Here is a 7,150-nt window from a genome sequence, read left to right on the forward strand (position 1 = left end):
CTAATACTATTTATTTGTTTATTTACGCCTCTGGCAAACAATCTGGTTGTTTTACAAACAGTACAATTTACAGGGCTCCCCGGGTTACGAAATTAATCGTCGCGGCGCATTCGTAACCCGAAAGCATTCGCAAGGCCGAAAGCCCATAGGGCGCAATAGCGAAAGGCGCGCATTTGGTGCGAAAAAAGCGCCGAAAAAGCACAAAATTTTTCGAACCCGAATAAACTCGAACCCGGAACAGTTTTTTTTAATGGATTTTGTTTCGTAACCGGGAACATTTCGTAACGCGGCGCATTCGATCCCGGGGTACCAGTGTATAAAATATGACAATTAAAAAACACTTTATCCTCTCCCCCCTTAAGACAATTATACAGTATAAGATATTAAAACACATGTCAATGCATAAAAACAACAATTAAAAACTAAAAACCCTGATATCCCTCTGTTGATCCTCAACCATCACTAGATGGGGCCACGGGAGGAATGAGGGAATCAGGAACCTGGGCCGGGATGGTTAATCTGGAAAGGCCTGCCGGAAGAGATCCGTCTTGAACCTTTTTTAAGCTGTCTAATGATGTTATCTGAACGGATCTCATCCGGCAGGTCGTTCCAGAGTTTGGGGGCGACAGCAGAGAACGCCCTCTGGGAGGTCGCCGCAAGCCTAGATTTAAAGGCGTGTAGTTAAGTTCCTCCCAGAGGACCGGAGAGTGCGGGGAGGATGTACGGGAGGAGGCGGTCCCTAGATAGCTTGGACCCAAGCCATTTAGGGCTTTAAAGGTGTAACCAACACCTTGTACTGGGCCCGGAAGCTGATAGGCAGCCAGTGGAGGGACCTCAAAACTGGAGTAATGTGGTCCCTCCTAGATGTTCCTGAGACAAGCCTGGCTGCCCTATTTTGAACCAGCTGTAATTTCCGAAGCACAACGGGTAGCCCCATGTAGAGTGCATTACAGAAGTCAAGGCGTGAGGTTACCAGCCGTGCACAACCGTCTCGAGATCCCTTACTTCCAGAAAAGGGCGCAGCTGGCGTATCAGCCGAAGTGATAACAGGCACTCCTGACGTTGCATTCACCTGATCTGTCATCAGGAGCGACGAGTCAAGGAGCACTCCCAGACTGCGAACACAGTCGCTGGAGAGAGTGTGGACCCATCAGGACTGGAGGTTGCAACCCAATTCTTGGTTTCGGGGCCGCTACCATGAGCACCTCCGTTTGTCTGGATTCCGTTTCAATCTGTTTTTCCTCATCCAGCCCATTACCGCCTGAGACATTCATTGAGAGAGAGAGATGCCATCGGAATTCGAGGCCGACGAACGAGATACGGAGAGAAATAGATTGGGTGTCATCAGCATACTGATAACACCCAGCACCATGACTCCGTATTATCTCACCCAGCGGCTTCATATAGATGTTAAATAACATCGGGGACAAAACTCCCCTGAGAACCCACACATGAAGGTAACTCTTACTGGAGTAACGTCCCCGAGTAGCACCCTTTGAGACCTGCCGCGAGGAGGACCGGAACCACTGCCAAGCAGTGCCCCCCATACCTAACCCCCTCAGGGGTCCAAGGGTGCCGTGATCTATAGTTCAAGCCGCTGAGAGGTCTAAGAGCACCAACAGGGTCACACTCCCCTGTCATGCTCCGACGCAGATGTCGGTCAAGGCAACCATGGCAGTCTCAACCCAAGCCTGTCCTAAAGCCAGTTTGAAATGGGTCTAGATAATCGGTTTCATCCAAGAAGCTGGGATGAAGGGCAACCGCTCTCTCGATCACCTTGCCTCAAAAATGGCAGCAATGACACGGCCTATAATTCTCATATCCAGGGGGTCTAGGGGGTGGGAGTTTTTCAGGAGTGGCCTAACCCCGCTCCTTTAAAAAGATGGACAATGTCCTTCCCTGAAGGATGCACCGATGAATCCATGAGGAATCTCCTCAATGCATCCCCCCTGGACGGCCAGCCATGATGGGCAAGGGTCGAGAGGGCAGCCCAGCAGATCTTCTCACATGAGTCAACAGTGCGATGCGGAGCTAACAAGGCCAATGCAATTTTAGGCTGCATCATAAAATATAGTGTCTAGATCAAGGGAAGTAATAGTGCCACCTATTCTGCTCTGGTCAGACCCCAACTGAATACTGTGTCCAGTTCTGGGCACCACAATTCAAAAAGGACATTGAAAACTGGAGCGTGTCCAAAGGGGGGGGCAACCAAAAGGGTGAAGGGTCTGGAAAACCACCGTATGAAGAACGACTTAGGGCGTGGGGATGTTTAGCCTGGAGATAAGAAGTTTAAGAGGTGATATGATGCCCTGTTTAAATATTTGAAGGGATGTCATATTGAGGAGGGAGCCAATTTGTTTTCCGCTGCTCAGAGAGAACAGGACCTGGAAAAATGGATGCAAGCTAAAGGAAAAGAGATTCCACATCAGATTGGAGGAACTCCTGTAAGTAAGGGCTGTTCGGCAGTGGAACAAACTCCCTCAGAGTGTAGTGGGGTCTCCTTCCTTACATGTCTTTAAACAGAGGGGTGGCCGTCTGTTGGGGATGCTTTGATTTAGATTTCCTGATGGCCGGGGGTTGGACTGGATGGCCCTTTCCAACTCGATGGATCTTATGACTCTGATTCTAGAGGCTGGACCATGGCACAGGGACTGGAGGGAGGCCCTTCTTCTTACTTGGATTAGCGCTGATAGGGCTGGCTGCTTCTCCCCTCTGGGTGGTGGATGGAGGGAGGACCTTCTTCTGCCATGTGTTGTATGTTGTGATGCAAAAGAGGTTCTCAGGGGAGGCGCTCCACTGCAAACCTGTGTGACCTCTGCTGTTTGCCTGTATGAAAAGCTTGTTACATATAAGCCCTTTATCTGAAAAATAGGGTGAAGCAATCAATGGTATCTGCCAAAATGTCACCCAGATGCGTCACAGACAAATCCCTGGATTCTCCTAGCCCTGCTGCTGCTTCGCTCCCATGACATGCCTGTTCATTTTTCCTCTTCCAAACATGCAGGTACAGACCAGAGGTGGGGTAGGAGCAGCCGTGTCCTCTGCTTGCTGTGACAGGTTAGGTCTACAAAGAATTGGCAAGTGAATGGCAGCAGCGTGGTGGCTGGCACAGAGGAGGAGAGGTCTGCTGAGAGGTTCCTTGCCTGTTATCTGCCCCTGCCCCCAAATTGGAAACAGCATTACATGTATTCCCCATTACCATGTATGGATGTGAGGGCTGGGACAGTTTAAAAAAATGGACAAAAAGAGAATAATTTATTTGAGATGTGGTGCTGGAGAAAGGTGCTGAAGATACCATGGACAGCTAAATAATAATAAACGGGTCCTAGAGAACAGATCAAGCCTGAAATTCCCTGGAGGCAAAAGTGCTAAACTGAGGCTGTCGTAATTTGGCACATCATGAGAGGCATGACTCATTAGAAATGATAATATTTAGGAAGGTGGAGGGAAGTAGAGAGAAGAGAGGACGACCACATGCTAGATGATGGAATCAAGGAAGTCATGGGTATGAATCTGCAAGAACTTGAAGAATAATGGAGAATAGGGGAGTCTTGGGTGCCTCATCACAGGGTCACCAAACATATCAGGACAGCCACTGTCCTCCTTCTCCAATGTGGGCATGTTACCTCAGGGAGCTGCCTCTGTGTAGAACTACATGCTGCACATGCATATATGCATAAAGTCTGTTTGCAACTGACCTGAAGCACCAAGGCATTCCTCCTTTGAAAAAGTGAAGAATAAGTAGCAAACATGCTCCAAAACTTTTCTCCATGCAAGGCTTTCATCAGTGATACTTTTTTTTGGTGGGGGGGCGCTTAATTTCCAAATCTTCAGCCAACATGCCGCAGATATACTAGAGGGGGGAGTTTTCAAACAGTTGTCCATTTTTAAAAAAAAAAGCAGCTCCCTCCACCAGATAGGGTGTGTGGCCGCATCATTTTCGTGTGTGCTCTGGCCTTTGTTTTGGAATGCAAATAGGAAAAAGTCACATGGGAAGCAATCTAACCCAACTGGTCTTGCCTGTGCTGCAGCATCCCACCCCTGATTATGATACTGGTGTCATGTTGCGGTAGGCCCTTATACTGGCCTTGAGTGTGGTGAGAGAAACCAAAGCAGTGGAGCCATTTCAGTGGCTGATGCCTTTGTTGGAAATCATGGCTCTTATGTTCTTCTCCTGATTATCAGAAGCTGTAGCAAGGCTGCTCCCATGGATGGCTGCTGCCTCTGCCCTAGGCCAGGTTGTGCGGTGGGGTATAAGATATTAAAACACAATGTCAATGCATAAAAACAACAATTAAAAACTAAAAACCCTGATATCCCAATTGTCTGTGGCGGGAATCTGATGATACGCATGGGCTGGTCTGATGTATACTTCTGTGGTAGGGAAACAAAATTAAAAAGTATATGGGGTTTAGTGATTCAACCATTGGCTGGGTAAGAGCCCTGAGTGCCAGTGATTAAGTGTTTTCTCTGGCCTACTGTAAGTTCATTTGATTGGTTGTATACGGTTTTGTTAACTTTGTTTTAATGCCATAAACTCATTTGAGATGTGGTGCTAGAGAAGAGTGCTGAGGATACCACGGACATCCAAAAAGACAAACAAATGTGTCCTCAAACAGATCAATCCTGAAACTCCCTGAAACCAAGATGATAAAGCCGAGGCTTCATACTTTAGTCACATCATCAGAAGGCATGACCACATTAGAAAAATACAATAATGCTAGGAAAGGTGGAGGGATGTAGCGAGAAAGACTGCACACTAGATGGATAGATTCTATTAGGGAGGTCACTGGTATGAATTTACAGGACTTAAGCAAACAGTGGAGGATAAGAAGTCTTGGAGGTGTTTTGCATACACAGAGTCAGTTGGGGTCGACTCGAACAACAAAAAACAATAATTGTTTTTAGCTATTTTGTATATTGCTCTGGTCCCACATTGAGACAAGGTGGAGAGTAAATTTAAAATAGATAGATAGATGATAGATAGAGAGAGAGAGAAGAGAACTAATTGGCCTCATACTCCTTCCTCCACTCCAACCCACAAAGCCCAAACCACCCAAACCCACATCCCCCACCCACACACCCCCACACCAACACCCACCAACACCCAAACCCCCACCCAACAACACCAACCCAGACACCCCCCCCACCACCAACCAACCCCAGCCCACACAACCACACAAACCACCCACCCCACCCCACACACCCCCCCCCTCACCCCAACACACCCAACCAACCCACAACAACCCCCCCAACCCAACCCACCCCCCCCAGAAACCCCCACACCCCCCAACCCACCCACCCCCCAACCCACCCAACCCAACCACCAACCAACAAAAACCCACCCCACCCCCCCCCCCACACCCCCCCACACCCAAGCAAAAAAAAAAAAAACCCCCCCCCCACACCCACTCCCCCCAACCCCAAACACCCCCCCCCCCCCACACCCCCCAACCCACCCCACCCCCACCCCACCCCCCCCCCCCAGCCACCCCCCACCCCCCACCACCCCCCCCACCCCCACCCCCCCCCCCCCCCCCCCCACACCCCCCCCCCACCCCACATTTCACCCCCAAAACACACCCCAGCAAATCTGCTGCTTTGGTGTGTAGATGCAAGCCCATTAATCAGCTGGCAAGTGAGCAATTTCCAGGAGAAAGAGTGTCACCTTGCGGCTAGGCTGTCAAGAGTGTAAACCCATTGTTTTGCCAACTCTCAGGGTCAGTAGTTCAGCCATTGCTGTGGCAAAAGCCCTGAAGGCTGGTGGTTGCTCAAGCCTACTGATAAGTAAACAACATGTCTAAGGTTACAGCTTGTCCTGCTCGAGTTACCTGAGCCACCTCAATTCCAGATTTGGTGTCCTATGCATACATAAACATTGTCATCCTGATGATGGTGCAAACACATACAGTGTCTTCAGTTGCTATCAGATGGTTTCTGTAAAATCAATTGCTATCAATTGGTTGCGGATTCTGTGAGATGGATTTAAATTGGTTTGAAATGTTTGTGCTGCAAAAATGACTCTGAACCACTTCTGGGCTGCCCAGTAAATTAGTGTGGAGGGAGTAATAATATAGCTATTCTGCTTATTTATCCATTAATTGCTTCAGGATTGTGGACTGAAACAAATTTCTTGATCTCATTAATGCTGCCATAGGGTTACTGGGTGTTTTAAGGCCTTCTAGACATTTGTTAAACTTGCCTTTCCCCTATATTAATATTTTGATTTTTAATTAAAACCATAATCATTTTTAATGACACTTTTTCCCTTTACTATGTTCATATGAAGTGAAGCTTGTTCAGACGTCTGATCACTGTTAGACAAGTATAAATTTTGCACATTTTTGTACGTAGTTTGATAGGAGAAAGGACTTCATTTCTACATGTAGATGTGTTCCACCTCAGTCCTTCATCCCCCAAAGTTACATAAAGTGTGAAACAGAACTCAAGAAGAGCCGTGGAGGAAAGAAGGTGGAGGAAACAGTAGAAGATAAAAGATAGAAAGTGAAAGAACAGTAGAAGATAGAAAGCAAAGGGTGGGAAGGAGTAGTGGAAAGAAATAGTCTGCACAAACCACCCATTTTCTCCCAATGACAATCATCCCAGCATTCAGATATTATATGTCAGAACAGCAAGTGAATTGCAGTGAGGTGCTTTCAAGGAAGCCATTTGTTGCTGTTGTGTGCCTCCAAGTCACTTCTGACTTATGGCGACCCAAGGCAAACATCATGGGGTTCTCTTGGCAAGTTTCCTCAGAGGGGTTTGCCATTGCCCACCCTGACGCTGAGAGGGTAACTTGCCCAAGGTCACCTAGTGAGTTTTATGCTCAATCAGGGATAGAGGAAGCCATATCCTTCAGTATTCACTGATGAAAACTGGGACACATGTGGCCAAGCAACAGCAATATGGTAATTCCCTATCAAATCAGGAGCGCAGGAGGGAATGTAATCTGCTCATTATGACTCTCAAGAATAATCTAGCTGGAATGTTGCACACTTCTGCCAGTTTCTGTGCTCCAAAAGAACACATAATAATAATAATAATAATAATAATAATAAATAATAATAATAATATATATTTATTTTTTATCCCCACTCTTCAGCCAAAAGGCTATCAGAGCTACTACAAATTATTAATTGGACATTCCCTG

This window comes from Sceloporus undulatus, chromosome 3 (genome assembly GCF_019175285.1).
Source record: "Sceloporus undulatus isolate JIND9_A2432 ecotype Alabama chromosome 3, SceUnd_v1.1, whole genome shotgun sequence".
NCBI lineage: Eukaryota > Metazoa > Chordata > Lepidosauria > Squamata > Phrynosomatidae > Sceloporus > Sceloporus undulatus.